Source organism: Talpa europaea, assembly GCF_964194135.1.
Source record: "Talpa europaea genome assembly, chromosome: 14".
NCBI classification, from domain to species: Eukaryota; Metazoa; Chordata; class Mammalia; order Eulipotyphla; family Talpidae; genus Talpa; species Talpa europaea.
The window spans coordinates 66,575,599-66,594,305 of NC_140082.1; positions in this window are offsets into that span (position 1 = coordinate 66,575,599).

Genomic DNA, 18,707 nt, shown 5'->3' on the forward strand with positions numbered 1-18,707 from the left:
AGTCCCACCAGTCAATTGGGGGCATGTAAAGGTTGTGGGTTCGAGTCCCACCAGAGTCACCAATTGTCAGTTCATGGGCTTCCTGTGTCTGGCAGACGAGCCAGACGACCAGGGGCACGGGTTTAGGAGACACCTTTCCAAACCGCGGAGGCCAATGCACAGACAAGCCCAGATTTGTCTGGGGCATTCAAGGCCTGGCTCCGACGAGGAATCTGGAGCTGGTTCCGAGAAGGAATCCGGAACCCGTCCCAAGGCACAGGCTGGGACGTGGAGGCAAATTTGGGAAACAATCACTGTCCTCTCCGGTAAGACTGAGGGCCTGTTCGTGTTATCTGTGGTCTTTAGTTTGTGTCTTGTGGGAATCGTTGTCCCTGTTTTGTTCTTTCTTTTTCAGGATGGGCCAGGGACAAATCACACCATTGTCCCTAATGGTGGACCATTTCTTGGAGGTTCGGACAAGGGCGGAAACCCTTAGTCTTGATATTAAAAAAAGGTTACTAATCACTTTCTGTTCTAGTGAATGGCCTGCGTTTACTGGCATTCAGTGGCCAAGTGGAGGATCCTTGGATATTGCTGTCATCAGGTCAAAAAGCGAGTTATGACTTTTCACCCTGATCAAATTCCTTACATACTTCTGTGGGAAGATATTACTACCTCTCCCCCTGAGTGGTTTCTGCCCTTTGTTCCGCGACTTGCCCTAACAGTTGGACAACGAAAAACCCTTGTTTGTCTGGCACAACCAGAAAAAAGACCCAAAAAGTCTGTTCTCCAAAACTCTTCCTATCCCCAGGATATCGGTGAGAACCTTGAATCAATGACGCCCACGGCTCCACCCCCTTATCCCGCCTTAGACCCAGAACCCGATCCGGAGCCAACTCCTCCCGGCTCCCCTGTGGGTGCCCGGACAAAACATTGCCAGCCGGGAAGGGAACGAGCCCACCAGAGAGGGCGACCCGTCCAAACCATATTGGCCCCATTAAGGTTGGTGGGCCCGGTGGGTGAGGATGGCCAGCAGAATCTCCAATACCGGCCGTTCTCAACCTCCGATCTGTACAATTGGAAACATCAAAACCCTCCCTTTTCTGATAATCCTAGGGGACTCATTAACCTCTTTGAGTTCATTCTTTTCACCCACCAGCCTACTTGGGATGATTGCTTACAGCTGATGCGGGTCCTCTTCACGACGGAAGAACGGGACAGAATCTGGGGAGAGGCCCGCCGTCAAGTCCCGGGGGTGGATGGACGACCCACCCAGGACCAGGCGATCATTAATCGCCAGTTTCCCTTGGAGCGGCCCCGGTGGGATCACAATCACCTGAAGGTAGGGAGAATCTCCGAATCTACCGCCAGACTGTCATGGCTGGTCTCTGTGCCGCAGAGTGCAAACCCACCAATTTGGCCAAGGCAGGAGATATAAGTCAGGGGGCAACTGAGACTCCGGCAGCCTTCCTTGAGCGCGTAATGGAAGCATTTGGGCAGTTCACAGCCCTTGATCCTGAGTCACTTGAGAGTCGCGCGGCGGCGGCGGTCACAATGGCTTTTGTAAATCAGGCAGCCTGGACATTAAGTGAAAACTTCAGTCACTAGAAAGGTTGGGGGAACGCCCAATTCAGGAATTACTAAGGGCAGCTGAAAAGTTTACAATAAAAGAGAGTCAGAAGAGGATAGACAAGAGAGATTAAGGTCAGAACAAAGAAGGTGGGAGGATGAAATCAGGGCAGAGGACAGGAAATTCCGTGCAGCAGAACAAAGGAAACAAACCCGGGAAATGAGAAAAATTTTGTTAGCAGCAGTAGGCAACCGGCCCCAGGATGGGCTGCCGAGGGGAATGGACGACCGACGGGACAGGGACAGGGACCCAGACGCTCCCTTCCTTTTCCGCCGGGTCGGCCCAAGTTGGACAAAAATCAATGTGCTCGGTGCAGAAAACACGGACACTGGGCGGGTGAATGCCTGGAAGTGACAAAACAGGAAAATAAGCCAAAACCGACCCCGTCCTCTTGGCCGGGACAGCTGCGTCAGATGATAGTGACTAGGGAAGTCGGGATTCGGTTCCTCCCCTGAGCACAGGGTAACTCTCAAAGTGGAGGGGAAGGATGTGGACTTTCTGGTTGACACGGGAGCTCAATACTCAGTTTTACTGGCAGGTGGAGGAAAACGTTCCTGGCGCACCACCTGGGTCCAGGGCGCTACTGGATCCAAATTACATGACTGAACTACAGCCAGGAAGGTAAACCTGGCCTCCGGCATGGTAAGCCATTCCTTCAAGGTTATCCCTGATTGCCCCTGTGCCACTACACGGATGTGACCTCTTAACCAAGGTGGGAGCCAGTACAACCTTTGGCCCAGCAGGAGTGGAGGTTTCTGATGCCAGGGGCCGACATTTGGGGGGAACAAATATAAACATGGACAATCCTGAAGTCATCTTGACTATGTCACTGGTGGACGAGTTTCGATTACACTCGCCGCCCATAGAACAAAAAATATATATGGCAGAGTGGCTATGCCACGCCGCTTCCCGACAGCATGGGCAGAGACAGGGGGGCCAGGACTGGCAGTCAATCAACCGGCCGTTTTTGTTGAGATAAAGCCCGGTGCGAAACCAGTTCGAGTTCGGCAATCCCCTATGCCTTTTCAGGTCCGAGTGGGCATTTCGCCAAACATTAAGAAACTATGGGCAGCCGGCATCTTCAGCCCATGTCACTCTGCATGGAACATGCCTCTCCTCCCAGTTAAAAAGCCACACATGGGAGACGATAGACCAGTCCAAGACCTACGGGAGGTTAATGCTAGGGTGGCTGACATTCATCCCACTGTGCCTAATCTGTACACTCTGCTGAGCTCCTTGCCTCCCTCCCATCAGTGGTACACTGTGTTAGATCTCAAGGACGCCTTCTTCGGCATTCCGCTGGCACCTAAGAGCCAGGAATTATTTGCTTTCGAATGGGGGGACCCAGACACTAGCTTGTGTGAACAGCTGACCTGGACTAGACGGCTGCAGGGTTTCAAAAATTCACCCACCTTGTTTAATGAAGCTTTGGCTCAAGACTTGATGCCCTTTTGTAGCAGTCACCCTCACCTAACTCTTCTCCAGTATGTAGATGATATCCTTCTAGCTGCCTCCAGCCAGGAACTGTGTGTCTGTGGCACAGAAAAAATTCTCACCACCTTGGGATCGCTGGGTTACCGGGCCAGTGCAAAAAAGGCTCAAATCTGCTGTCAGCAGGTCACCTGTTTGGGGTACTGACTCAAGGAAGGAAAACGGTGGCTCACTGAAGCCGTGACATGCACCATTTTGGACATTCCTCTGCCCACAAGCAGGCATAAGGTACTGGAATTCCTTGGCTCTGTGGGTTATTGCAGACCCTGGATCCCTGGGTTTGCAGAAACTGTGGGACCATTGTATGAACTCACCAAAGAAAGCAGCTCCCCAAAGAACTCCTCCTGAGGAGAGGCACATCAACAGGCCTTTGACTCTCTTAAATTGGCCCTTCTGACCGCACCGACCCTGGCCTTTTCAGACCCGGAGAAGGCCTTCAATCTCTTTGTGCATGAAAAAAATGGCATCGCCAAGGCAGTATTGCCCCAAACCTTAGGACCTTGGGTAAGGCCAGTAGCTTACCTTTCAAAAAAGTTGGACCCAGTTGCAGCTGGATGGCCACCGTGCCTGTGTATCATTGCGGCAGCAGCAGTCACCTTGAAGGACGCCAATAAACTCACCCTGGGACAACAGGTGATGGTGGCTACCTCCCATGCCTTGGAAGGGGTGTTGTGTCATCCTCTGGATAAGTGGATTAGTAATGCCCAGTTACTTCATACCAGAGCTTGCTCTTAGATGCACCCTGGGTTCTGCTCAAGTCTTCCTCAGGTCTCAACCCTGCCTCCCTAATGCCAGACCCGGACATGCTGGTGGATATCCACCCCTGTCAGGAAGTTCTGGCCCAGGTGGCAGGGGTCCATCCTGACCTGCGAGACACACTCCTGTCCGCAGCTGACCTTGTTTGGTTCATTGATGGCAGCAACTTTATTCTGGAGGGGCACCAGTGGGCTGGGGCAGCAGTGGTTAGTTCGGACTCAGTAATCTGCTCCCAGCATCTTCCAAATGATACCTCGGCACAAAAAATGGAATTGGTGGCTCTGACTAAAGCCCTATGGCTGGCAGAGGGACAAAGTTTGACTGTGTGCACAGACAGTAGATACGCCTTTGCTACTGCTCACATACACGGGGCTATATATGCTGAAAGGGGGTTCCTTACCTCTGAGGGTAAACCCATTAAACATGCTGAGCATATTCAGGATCTTCTCCAGGCTGTCCTGCTGCCCAAGAGACTGGCCATAGTGCACTGCTGGGGACAACAGACCCTTAAAGCCCGGGGACACCGAAGGGCAGATGCAGAGGCACGGCGAGTGGCCCGGGAAGGGGACGAGCCAGGGCTCCTCCAGGTCTTCCACCTGCCGCCACTAGGAATGGGCCCTCTGCCAGAAGGGAACCCAGCCTGCTCCACTGAGGATCGCGATTGGATCCACAAAAACTTTCCCTCGGCTGAAGAAGTGAAGGGGTGGTGGACGGCTGGGGAAGTTATGCTACTTCCCACACAGGTGGGCCGCCTGCTCCTTAATCGACTGCACTCCACCACACACCTCGGAAGCCACAAGATGCAGCAACTTCTTAGAACAGCCAGAGTTGCCTTTCAACATGAAAATAAACTGTGCCAAGAGTTACTGGCAGACTGTGCAGCTTGCCAGACCAGGAAGCCCCAGCCCAGGGCAAGAATCTCAGGTAGCAGAAAACGGGGATCTTTTCCTGCAGAGATTTGGGAAGTGAACTTCACAGAGGTAAAGCTGGGCAGACATGGGTATAAATACTAGTTTTTATAGGTACCTTTTCAGGGTGGGTGGAAGCATTCCCCACAGGAAGGAAACTGCCAAGGTCGTCTGTAAGGCTTTACTGGAAGACACAGTACCCCGGTATGGAGTTCCCCAAGGAATAGGCTCTGACAACGGTCCTTCCTTTGTAGCTAAGGTAGTCCAGGGTTTAGCCCAGGCACTGGGGACTGATTGGAAATTACATTGTGCTTACCATCCCCAGAGCTCTGGACAAGTAGAAAGAATGAATCGAACTCTTAAGGAGACCTTAACCAAATTATGCCTAGAGACTGGCAGGGATTGGGTGCTTCTCCTGCCCTATGCATTGTTCTGTGTCCGGAGCTCCCCGTACTCCCTGGGACTAACGCCATTTGAAATTATGTATGGCCGCCTACCCTCTGTGGTGCCACACGGGCATGGGTTCAGGACCCTGTGCGGGAGGGCCATTCACATTACAGTTACTGGCTCTACAGCATGTCTAGACTGAGACCTGGCCCAAACTGCGGGGCCTATATGGCTCCACTGAAGCTGACCCCTATAAGCCTCCGGGTCACCGGTTCCAGCCGGGAGACTGGGTGTGGGTGCGCAGGCACGCACCCAAAACCTTGGAGGCACGATGGAAGGGATCCTACTTAGTTATCTTTACCACCCCTCTTGCTTTGAAGGTTGACGGGATCTCGGCTTGGATTCATTACACCCACGCACGGGCTGTAATGGGAGCAGAAGTCAAACAACACCAGCTGGAACAGTGGGAGGTTAAGGCAGACCCTTCTAACCCGCTAAGCGTCAAACTCAAACTCCGCCGGCACCTGGACCAATTCCCGGTGACTGATCTGAACAAGCCTTCCAAGTGAGCCGCCACGAAGACCAGACTGTTTCTGCTCTTGCTGACCCTTCAAACTGTATGTGCTTCCCCCTCCTCACCGTCTTGGGTGAACCCACATACCCCGTGGAACATCACGTGGACCCTTAGCAATGCAAAAACTGGAAAAACAGCTGCCCGAGTCACGCACCTGGCTCCCCTGGGGACTTGGTATCTGGATATATCTTTTGATATCTACCGCCTGGCAGATGGAAAATGGGATAAGTCTATTCAGGACCCAACCCAGTTAGCCTGGGCCTGCAACAGTGCCCAAGGATGAAGTCAGGTTAGAAAAAGTTACTTTTACCTTTGCCCAGGACACGAGGGGTGGGCCACCCACATCTGTGGATACCCAAGAGATTACTTCAGTGCATTTTGGAGCTGTGTCTCCACTGGTTATATTTCCTGGACAGTGCCAAAAAAAGGGGATTATATTCAGGTCAGCAAGGTCCCGGTATCTGAAACCTTGGGTTATGGCTTTATAAAAGGTCAAGGAGCAGGTGGGCCTTGTATGCAGACTCAGTGCACTCCAGCCATACTAAAATTTACCCAGCTAGGTAGAGACCCCAAGCTGCTCCCACAATGCACTAAGGGAATGACCTGGGGACTCAGGGACTATGTACCTGGCACGGATCCGGGTCTCTTGTTTACTCTGAGGGTTCATGTTCATCTGTGTCAAGAACCCCTGCCACCCCTTTTGCCAATGGGACCTAATAAAGTCCTACGTCCAGGTAAAGTCCTAGGTCCAGGTAAGGTCCTAGGTCCATCCCATCCCCTGGAGCCCGTCGCTCTGCAACCACCACATTCCTTCCCTCCTCGAGGTTAGCACTGACACCCCGGTAAGCACTCACTCCGAGCGACTTCCAATGCCCAGTCACACAAATGGCACAGGCTGCTCAATTACCTGAGACTGACCCTTTCCTTGGAATGCTTGGGCATGTGTTTCAGGTGTTTAATGCTTCCCAGCCTGACTTGACTTCTTCGTGCTGGCTGTGTTATGACTCAGCCCCTCCCTTCTATGAGGGAGTCACTGCCTTTGGAAATCTCTCCCCCTCCATAAAGGCTGGTCTTACGCAGCAGCTGTCGATGGCAGCAAAAGGCCAAATTAACCCTACAACAAGTATCCCGGCAAGGTCTATGCGTTGGAACTGTGCCCCAGTCCCATGCACGACTATGCACTCAGAATGTGGCCCTTAGCCCTGACATGTCCCACTCCTATATACTCCCTCCCTCAGATGCTTGGTAGGCGTGCTCCACGGACCTGACCCCTTGTATTCATGGAACAGTCCTAAATCAGACCTGTGACTTCTGCATCCTTGTGTGATTGGTTCCCAGAATGGTTTACCATTTGTATGATAGCCTCCTTGATTCTCTGGAGGAAATCACTGGGCCCACGCCCAAGCGGGTAAAAAGGGAACCAATGACTGTCCTCACTCTCAGTGTAATTTTGGGTGCCAGTCTAGTAGGGGCCGGTACTGAAACTATCTCCTTGATTTCCCAAAATCACCAGTACTCCCGCCTATGGGCGGCTATTGACATAGACATTGAAAGACCGGAAGTCTCTATTTCCTACTTGCAGGACTCCCTATCCTCTTCAGCTTAGGTGGTCAAAATCGCCGAGGACTGGACCTTATTCTCTTACAGCAAGGTGGGCTGTGTGCTGCTCTAGGAGAAGAATGCTGCTTCTATGTTAACCATTCAGGGGTGGTTAAGGAATCCCTTGCCAAAGTAAGGGACGGTTTAGCTAAACGAAAGGAGCAGGCGGCTCAGCAGGGATGGTTTCAATCTTGGTTTAATGCCTCTCCATGGCTAACGACCCTATTGTCAGCCATTGTGGGACCTTTAATTTCGCTCATGCTAATGCTAACATTTGGCCTTTGTATACTCAATCGCTTGCTTGCTTTCATCCGTGAACGGGTTAGCACAGTGCAGATGCTGGTCTTACGCAGCCAATACCTGCAAGTAGAAGAAGACCAACTGTGAGGCTAGGATTAGCCTCATCTCACAGTTACAAGAAAAAGGGGGGATTGTTGGATGTTATAGAATTGGGTATAGCGGCCATTTTGGGAAAATAGCAAGACTACAGCCATTTTGAGAAATAACTGCCATCTCAAAAGGGCATAGCTAGGTTTCGTTTCTGGGCAGAAACCACAACATAAGGAGAAAGGAAACCTAGCTGGCACCATGAGAGCTATCCAATCAGGGTGGACCCTGCCCCAGGTGTGAAAAGTCCCTGCATCCTGTCAACAAAGTACAAAAACAGCTGGTTGCTCTGGGAGGGGGTCCTTCTCTCAACCTGATGGGACTGCTGTGTCAGTACACCAGGCAGAGTCGGACCCTAGCTTAAGCTAGCAAGAAAACCTTTTTGCTGTTGCATCTCTGGCCTCGTGTGGTTTTTGGGAACCTCGGATGGAGTTAAGGTGCCAACTCCTAACAATATATCAAAAACCCAAAATGAACTTACATGTTTACACATGACAGGCTACTCGGGGCGTAATGGCAGGAAGGGCACAGAGCAGGTTTTCTATGATCTGAGCAGACAGGTAAAGGAAGAGTCCTCGAGCCCTCGATGGCTTTCTCAGGCTTTTATTAAGCTTTATATGTGGTGTGGCAAACAGGTACATGCAGGCAGGCCTCCAAGCCCCCCTGCAGGTCTCCACTCTGCTCTTTTCTCTCTCTCTTCTGGCTTTCTTTTGCCCCTTCTCTCTCCTGCCTCGCTCCTGCTGCTTCTCTTGGTGAGTATCTCAATACTCCTCCCATGGCCCACAAAAGTAAACAAGACAGCTTACAACAATGTAACAACTGCAGGTGCCCCATCAGACAGGGCAATCCTAATGGTGGGAGGGCAGGAAAGCCTGAAAACCATTTATCCTACACGGGGTAACTAAAATAGGAGGTGTTTTTACTTCAGGATGGAACTAGATACACTCCAGGTATGAATATTCTTGTACTAATTTAAGTTGATGGATAAAATATGCACTAATTAAAAATCTAATTTTTTTGGTGGTGGGTTTTACTGCTGAGACAAAGACTGCAGGATATTTCTCCCTCTTTTCTCTGTATGGAGACAGAGGAATAGTTTTAATTTCCCAGCTCAGATTGTCTGTATTCTGGGCATTGTTTCTGTTTAGACAAGTTTGACTCCCTTATTCCTTTTACTTTGTTTACCTTCTGCATATTTAAATAGCTAATTAGCATCAAATTACCTTTTTAGGTTGCAAGTTTGCCAACAATTAGAAGCTTCTACAATCTGCTAAAACCATTCATATAAAGATACTATTCTACTTAAAATTTAAAATATTTCTGAATGTAACAGAAAGCAGAAAATATAAATTATTTTATATATTTTCATCACTGAATATGCAAGAAGACTATTCTGCTACATTTATTGATTTTTTTAATATTTTAATTCAGGTGATGAGGTAGCAAAGGACAGTTCTAAGGAAAAACTGTCATACATAATTCCACAACACTAACATAAAATACATTCTTTTTTTTTTAAAGATTTATTTATTTTTATACAAGAACCAGGGTACAAGCCAGATGCGTGGGTGGGTGAGAGGATTCACCAGAGACAGAGCAGGGAGCAGAACAGGCATACAACCGAAATACACTGCTGAGGGGAGCAGCGGGCGAGACAAGAGAGGTCTGCTTCGCCATGTGGGATTCTCACCGGCCAGCCAGGATTGAACCGGCACTGCAGAGGCTGTGTACAGCTTCACAGTGTGGTGCTTAACTGCCTGCATCACCAGGGAAACCCAAATACATTCATTTTTATTGTATCCTTTCATCCTGTTTATATGTGCTATAAACATTTTTCTTCATATTTTTGAAATCATTTGTGCATGCAATTTTGCTTTTGGTATACTTTAACTAAAAACCATGTTGTTTCAAAATAGTGGTTTAACTAAGACAAACAGAGGAAGAAGTTATGAGTATAACAATAAAAAATGGTATGCTGAGAATTGAGGAGGATGTTGATAGGGGAAAAATGGAAGGGTGAGGAAGAAAGCAATAGTTATGAATCTTTTTGATAATTGTTTTTTTAGATTTTAAGTATCATTTGGTATATACATGACAATATAAGTAATGCATACATAAGTTATAAAGCATATATACAAAGTACAATAATGCCCAGAGCCCAACAAATCACCCCCCAATCCCAGGGTCTTGATACATACCCATAATTTTCATCTACTTCTGGGCTCACTCATGATCGAAAGATAATACTTTTCTGAACTGGTGCTAATATTTCCTTGTTTTAATTCCAGTGTCAGAAATTGAGGTACTGAGTAATGCAATTTCAGGCACATAAATGAAAATTATAAAGCTAACCCTACGTAAGTTCAACACAAACTGTAGATTTTTAAAAAGCTGAAGAAAACATCAAATAATAACATAAGCAAATATAAAATACAAATAGAATAATGGGGAGGAATTATAATAGAAAATATAATGAATAATGAAATTAATTAAAAAAAACTAAATATTTGTTTTAACAACAGATGGGAGTGAACTTACTTGCTGAAAGAAAAATCATCTTAGAATGGTTTTAAAAGCAAAGATTTTGTAATACATCTAAAAGAGACATAACTAAAATGGAGTGAGTAGAAGCTTGAAAGACAAATAGTAGACATGTTTGCGAGATAAATATGGAATAAAGATACTCAGTAGGAGTTGATAATGATGGGTTCAGTCCTCAATGAAGCTTCGAAAATTGTAAAATTCTGCAAATCAAATAGTTTTGAAATGAAAAAGGTAAATATCTTTGCCAATATAGGTAAAATTGATAGTATTGCAATAGTGGTATTTAATATATCTTGCAATCCTTTATAGATCATGTAGACAAAAAAATGTGAGATATGAGTGATATTTTTATTGATACTAATTTTTTAAAAGATTTATTTTATTTATTTATGCATAAATAAATGCATGTATGTTTTTATGCATAAATAAATAAATAAATGCATGTATGTTTTTATGCATAAATAAATAAATAAATGCATGTATGTTTTTATGCATACAAGAGCTGGGGTGTAGGCTGAGGTATAGGGTGGGGTGAGAGGATTCACCAGAGACAGAGTGGGGAGTGTAACAGGAGGATCTACTGAAGCACATTGCTGAGGGGAGCAGCACGGGAGACAGGAGAGGTCTACTATGCCATGTGGGTTGGCTACCTGGCCGGGGATCAAATTCATGCTGTGGTGGCTGCTGATAGCCTCGTAGTGTTGAGACTAAGCCCTTGTGCCACCAGGGAGGTCCAATACTAATTAAAAAAATATATATCAAAATATATTACAAACAACATATATATTCTCCTCTACAACTCATTGAACTTTTACAAACATTGATTACATATTGTATTAAACCAGTTAATCAATTCTTCAAAATAAAAATAGTATAGGCTACACACTTTGAGCTTAATTAACAGAAATTGAAAATAAATCACAAAAGGAGAATTTATATTGTCAATTCTAAATTTAAACAGCCTTTTCCTAAATAACTCTAAGATCAAAGAAGAAATAAAAATGCTAATTTCAAAAGAGTTCAAATATAATGACAGTGAGGATGTTACAGTGCAGGAATAGAGGTACCCCAGAACTCCCAAATGTGCCTACTCTAAAATGGGGGCCACATTGTTACAAGGACAACTGAATTTCAAAACATGTTGATGTGCCCAAAGATTTAATCAGAAAAAATGCATAGCTTTTAACACTTTCTTTTTAAAGAAGAGTGGAAATCTCTTAATTAAACAGCTTATTCACTAATTTTGAAAATGAATAACAAATGTCAGTAAAGTTGAAGGAAAAAATAATTTAAATAAATGAAGACTGATTATAAAACAAGCACATGCACACATTTGAAAAATAACCAAAATCAAAATGACCATAAAAGTTGTAAAAAACTACTTAATCCATTCTTTAAAAAGAAAATACAAATATACAAAAGTAGGGATCAGAAAAGAAATATTGCAGTGACAAAAAATGAAGTTATAATAATTTTACAAATATTTAAAATAAACAAAATTGAGTCCAGAAATTCAAAACCAAATATGTAAGAATTCCCCTGAGGCAACATTTAGATTGAGGATTTTTTGGAAGAAATCACAGAACTCAGAAAAGCTGTGTCTTCTAATGAAAGAATACAGGTTAAAGTCAGGAAAGAAAAAAGGTGAATAGGAAGGAGCCTAGGAGAAACTACTTGCAAGCTTATCTTATCCCACTAGGCTAACACAGACAACAATGTATACAACACATCAAAGCATCCCATCCAGGGACCCTAACCTGAGCCTTGGTATCCAAGGTTTTCAATTAGGCACAGTCGCACAGGCCTGGAGTTCTCATGGGACTAACTTTCCATACTTAGTTTTGAGGGCTGTTGCAAGTCAAATTGATACAGTAGGTCTAGGGTCCAGAAACTAGGTTAAATAAAAAAATGACTTTCACCTTCAATCATAGTTTTAGTATTAAAATCTCTGCTATGGCTCTCGCTCTCTGGTATATACTTTTTTTCAGGAAGAATATCCAGAGTTTAGAGGTTATCATCCAGAGTAGTCAAAGGCCAGTCCTGTAAACCTTAAAATGAGCATCATTTGAGTTAATACCATACAGAACACAAAGCAAATGAATTTTAAGAAAAGAAGTTCAGAAAGTTGTCCATCAAGATCTAAATTCCAAAAGCAGTAGGTTTCTAGTTTCATAATTAAATTTATTTGAATTTCAGAAAACAGTGCAGTGTGATTCAAACATTTCCAGAGTCATAGGAAGAAACAAATTTCATTGTTTGAATACTTTCAGCATAAAAACATAATGCAAGTGCTGAAAATAAAACTACAGATGAATCACCCTTCTGGATATTAATTCAAAAATCCTGAACAAAATGTCAGCCAATAGAATCAAACACTTTATTAAAAGAATAATGTACTATGGTCACTCCAGAATGCAAGTATGACTTAATATCTAGAAATAAAATTACTATACTTTACTATATTAATATTCCAATGGCAAAAAAAACTATATCATCTCAATCAATAGCAAAATATTTGATAAAGTTGACCATCTATTTCTGACTTCAAAATAAAGAAAAATAAGTACTTCCTTAACGCAATGAAAAATATTTTTCTCAAATTGTTAAAAAGACAAGGCCAACCACCATCTGACTGTCATTAGTTACTATTTTACTAATTGTGGAAGTACAGGCCACTATAATTACATGAAAGAAACACAAATTGCAAAAGAATTTTAAGATTATATGCTGATGATATGCTATATAGAAGGAAGAGTTAAGGGAACTGCTTTAGTGTAATGTGACTGGTAATAAAATGGATACAAAGAAGTCAATAGTTTTCTTATTTTATTAAACATATTTATTTTCTTCCATTGTTGTTCATTTTTGTACAGTATTTGATACCCTCAGGTGTAGACCCCACAGTTCTCCCACCACACATCACCTGTGAACCATCACCATAGTCTCTGTACTCTTCCCTCCTCTGTTTTGACTCCTCTCTCCTTCCTCCTCATCTGCTCTTATGCCTCAGATGTATGGTCAGCTTGCAAATTTTCTTTTTCTTGACATTTTGCTTGGTTTCTCTATATTCCACATATAATTGAAACCATCTGCTATTTTTTTCCCTTCTGACTTATTTCACTTAGCATAATCCCTTCCAGCTTCACCTGTGTTGCTGATAATATATAGAGAAGGCCTTAAAAATTCTGCAGAAAAATTCATGAAAACAATCAGTTTAGTAAAGTAGCAGGTTGCAAAATCAAAACACAAAATTCAGTAGCCTTCTTATATTCAAACAGTCACTCTGAAAAGGAAAAACTTTAGAGAACCACTCAATTTACAAATGTATGGAAAAAAATTAAATACCTGGGAATAAACCTAACAAAGAAGTGAAAGACAAGAAAATTGCAAAACATGGTTAAAAGAAATAGGAGACACAATGGAATAGAAATATATTTCCTGCTCATGTATTGGGAGAATTGATATTATCAAAATGGCCATGCTACCAAAAGCAATTTATAGATTCAATGCAATTACAAAAAAAATCTCAATGACATTCTTCAAAGAAATGGAACAAATATTGCTGAAATTCATTTGGAGTCACAAAAACCCCTGAATAGCCAAAACCCTTCTGATTAAAAGGAGAAGAAGTCAATAGTTTACTTATATAGCGACAATAGTTAGTTAGAAATAAAAAAAAAAACAACTTAAAATAACTGAATCATAAAACATCTGTGAATAAACTTAAAAAAAGAATGAACTTTATATGAGGAATACATAAAGCTTTTTTCAGAGTTTTGAATAAAGGGAGTGTCAACATTTTCATAGGATCTATTCTCCACAAATTAACTTGATAAATCTCACTCAATACCAATGTAAACTCTAGTAGTAGTCGTCCATACTTCTCTAAAAGAGGGTTGTAACATTCATTTTGAAGTGCAAATATGCAATAGTAACATTAAAAATTAAAACTAAAAGTATAATTCATTGCTTTAAAAGAAATTAGGTAGCATTACCCCCTTATAGCTATAATAAATAGAAGAGGTATCCTGATGAATTCCATAAAACTCTAAGTGATATATGTCTGGCAAGCATAAAGAAGAGGCAGATTGTTTCTCACTTACTCCCTGTCTCTATCATGCCTGTTTTGAGTTCCTACAATTGTGGTAAAAGGCAACTCCCAGTCCTAGATTCTTCATGCTGGCCAGTTCACTTGTCTGCCAGCATTTGCTTACAAGCTAGGAATTGGAGGGTCTATTGAGTTACAAGCTATGCATAATCCTTGAAGTAGGGCAGAGACCATGGGTAGTGACATCATTTTAGTTCAACAGATCATGAAACTGACACAAAGCAGTTAGTTGAATCACAGTGTCAGAGACTGGATATGTATGTTACCCAGAGAACAGCCTCTGGTGTTCTCTTTTTTCTACTCTGGGGAATCCTAAGTCTCTAATGACTGTGCAAAAATAGAGAAGCATTTGTTGTCTGCAAACAAAGGAACAATCTTTGAGGATGGGTAGGTATTCCTGTGTAACAAATGACTTATTTAATATTAATAAGTCTACTTTTGTTATTTTTGTCTTTAGAAAATCGATGTGAAAAAACAAATCTAGATTTTGGTCTTTGAACTAATGGTATAATAGAGTGAGATTCTTTGGAAGCTTGGGAAGATGTGAATGTATTTTGTATTTGGTGGAAACATGAATCACAGGGCTTGCGGGTGGTCTATGACAGGCAGAATTTCATTATTCCCTCATTATTCTACTCCTCGGTTTATACACCCTGTATAGGTCTCTCATCTTGAATATGGGTGGAGATAGTGAATATGATGGAATATTGGATAGAATACTGCATATTACTTCCATGGTTAGGTTACTAATCAGTTGACTCTGAGTTAATAATAAAAGGAGATCATCCTGGTGGGTCTAACTTAATCAGATAAATCCTTATAAAGTGTGGGAGAAGGCACTTCCTAAAGCCAGAAAGAGTCCAAGTAGTAGGGGTTTTCTGCTGCTGGTCTTGAAGAGACAAATGGCTATGAGTCAGTGCTACCATGAACTGAATTCTACTAACAATCTAGATGAGCTTGGAAAATGACCCCAAGCTCAGATAAGAACAGAGCTAACTAATACCCTGGCAAATGCAACTCGTGACACCTGAGCTGAGAAACTGATTGAGCCCAGCCAGGATTTCTGATAATCATAAAGTTGTTTGAAGCTTCTGCATGTAGTAATTTGCTATGCAGTTATAGAAAATAAAATACAATCTTGTAGTACAAGAATAACAGGAAAGTTCAGGGTCTTTGTTTTGCTCGTTTCTTTTAAAATGGTAAAGATAATTTTAGTTTTTAATGTCCATAGCTGTTTTTTTTAAAGTATCGTTGGTTTATATTTTTATTAGTCTTTTGGAAGCAGAGGATTTCCTTCCTCAGGTGTAATCAATATAGTGCTTTTACCGCCAAAGCACTTGTAATCCGCCCCCATATTCCATTGTACATTCTCCCTTCCTTGTTTTCACCTCTGTATCTTCTCTGGATGTCTCAGTTCCATGGTCAGCTTTCAAGGGATGGTTATTTATTTATTTATTTATTTTTGCCATATGAAGATGGAGGAGTAGACACATGAAGTTGCAAGTTAAAAAAACTCCTAGGCCTGGTTTATAGTTGCTTGTTGATTTTGATTTTTACTTTATTATATTAGTCTTTTTCCTGGTCTCTTATGTAGGTTTTCTAAATTCCTGCTATAAGTGAGATCATGTGGTATTTTTCTTTTTCTTTCTGGCTTATTTCGCTGAGCATGATCCCTTCCAGCTCCATCCATATTGCTGCAAATTGCATGAGTTTATCTTTTTTGATTGCTGAGTAATATTCCATTGTGTATATGTACCACATCTTCTTGGAGGGGAGGAGGGATTAGGGTCAAAATAAGGGGGGGTGGGAATAGTATGGGGGATATAACCAAGATGAAAATGCATATATTGTGCAAAAATGAAAAGTGATGTAAAAAATACATAAAATAAAATAAAAACAAAACAAAACTTCTAGGCCTGCCATCCCCCACCAGGAGCAGAAGAAGTAAGGCCCTGATGACCTTTTGATCTTAGATTTCCAGCCTTCAGAATTTTTTTTAAAGATTTATTTATTTATGCATACAAGAGCTGGGGTACAGGCCAGAGGTGTGGGAGGTGACAGGAATCACTAGAGACAGAGTGGGGAACAGAACAGGCAGATTGACTGAAGTACACTGCTGAGGGGAACAGCGGGCAAGTCAGGAGAGAGGTCTGCTGCGCCATGTGGGTTGCTTCCCGGGCGGCCAGGAATTGAACTTGTGCTGCAGTGACTGTGACTGTGGATTGCTTCAGAGGTGGCATCTTAACCACTTGTGCCACTGGGGAGGCCCAGCCTCCAGAATTTTGACACAGTAAATGTTTGTTGTTTTAAGCCACCCAGTTTGTAGCACTTTGAGATGGCAGTCCCAGGAAGATAATATGATCACCTTTAGAATGTATTATTTTATTTATTTATTTATTTTACAATGTTTGCTTTCTTTTCTCAGGTGTATTCCCCGTAGAATTCCCACCACCAATTCAACCCTGCACCATCACCATAGTCCCTTGTGTTCTTTCCACCCTCACTCTGGTCTCTTTCCCTCCCCTCTCCCTTGCAGAATGTCTTTGATTTGTAGTTGTCTTTTTATTGTTGTTTGGTTTTGTTGTGTTTTTTATTGGTATTATTTTTTCTCCTTGGTCCCTCATTTGATTCCCCTATATTCCTCCTATAAGTGAAGCCATTCATACTTTTCTTTTTCCTTCTTGACTTATTTCATTGAGCATAATTCTCAAGGGATGGTTTTAAAGTCTGACTCTGACCCTTTATTTGATTTCTATATATCCACATATAAATGACAATGTCCAGCTTTTACTTTTTCTTCAGACTTATTTATCATGAGTCCTTCCAGTTACAATGGAATTTTCCAAAGAAATGGAGCAAACATTAGTGAAATTCATCTGGAACCACAAAAGACCCTGGACAGTCAAAACTATCTTGTCAAAATGGTGGTATCACATTTCCAGTCTTTAAACTATACTATAAAATCATAGTAATTAAAATAGCCTGGCACTAGAACAAAAATGGACACATAGACCAATGGAATAAAATTGAGAGGCCAGAAATAAGCCCACACAGTCATGAAGAGTTAATTTATGACAAAGGAATTAGGAATACAAACTGGAACAAGGAAAACCTCTTCAATAAATGGTAGTGAGTAAACTGGACAGCTGCAGGCAAAAAAAAAAAAAAGAGAGAGAGAGACAAGACTTCTCTCTATCATACAGCATATACAAAAATCAAAGCAAAATAGGTAAAAAACTTGGATGTAAGGCCTCAAACCACAGAATACATAGAAGAAAACAGGTAAAATACTCTATGGCATAAGCTTCAGTGATACTGTTTTGCAACCATCCCATGCTAGTGAGGTTAATCTTCAGTTCTCGCAGATGGAAAGACAATTTTGGAGACTTTGATAGATTTTTACAGACCTTTAATGCTGAATCAGAAGACAGACCAGGTTTCTTAGTAATTCTCTGGCTACCCCCTCAGACGCAACCCTTATATTCCTTTGATCTTTGGCACAGGTGTCCCCATTTACATATGCACATGCCCTGTGCTCTCTGGCCGCACGTGTGTCCATAATTACAGGTGTGCGTGCAAGACTGCAGATGCTTGGGCCTCCCCAGGTGGTACAGCGGTTGACCGCTGGGCTGTGAAGCTGCCCGCAGCCTCTGCAGCGCTGGTTCGATCCCCAGTCGCCGGCGAGTGTCCCACATGGTATGACAGACCTCTCCTGCCGTGCCCGCTGCTCCTTTCAGCAGTGTATTTCGTCAGTCTGCCTGTTGTGTCCCCCGCTCTGGCTGTGGTGAATTCTCTCACCCTCCCATGCTTCTGACTGTAACCAGTGCTTGTATAAATAAATAAATAAATCTTTAAAAAAAAAAAAAAAGTCTGCAGATGCTAGTCATCAGTGCTAATAGTAGGAGGGCATAAAAAAGCCTGATAACTTCATTTACAGATTACATTGCAGATTTTTCACCATAGCTGTATCCTATTACCTCTTTCAGCTCCTGTTCTTCCAACTTTTTCCCTTCCCTCTTTTACTAGTCAGGCTTTATCCCTACTTCTGTCAAAAAGGATAATTGTACTATAGCCATATACATTTATAATTAGGGTATTGAAAGGGTACTAGCCTGGGAGTCACAGAGGAATCAGAGAGAGCTCTACTATTACTCAGCCCAGTGGACTCAAATAACATTTGCAACTAAGTTACAAATGAGGAATTTCACCAGAAAATGTCTCAAGAAAATGTCTCATGTTCCAGTTTGCACAAATAGTCTAAGACTGTATGAAACTGCACCCATCTAGGTGCTTGCCGCAGACCAGCACAGCAGTAGGCAATGAGGCCGTCTCAGGGTTGAGAGA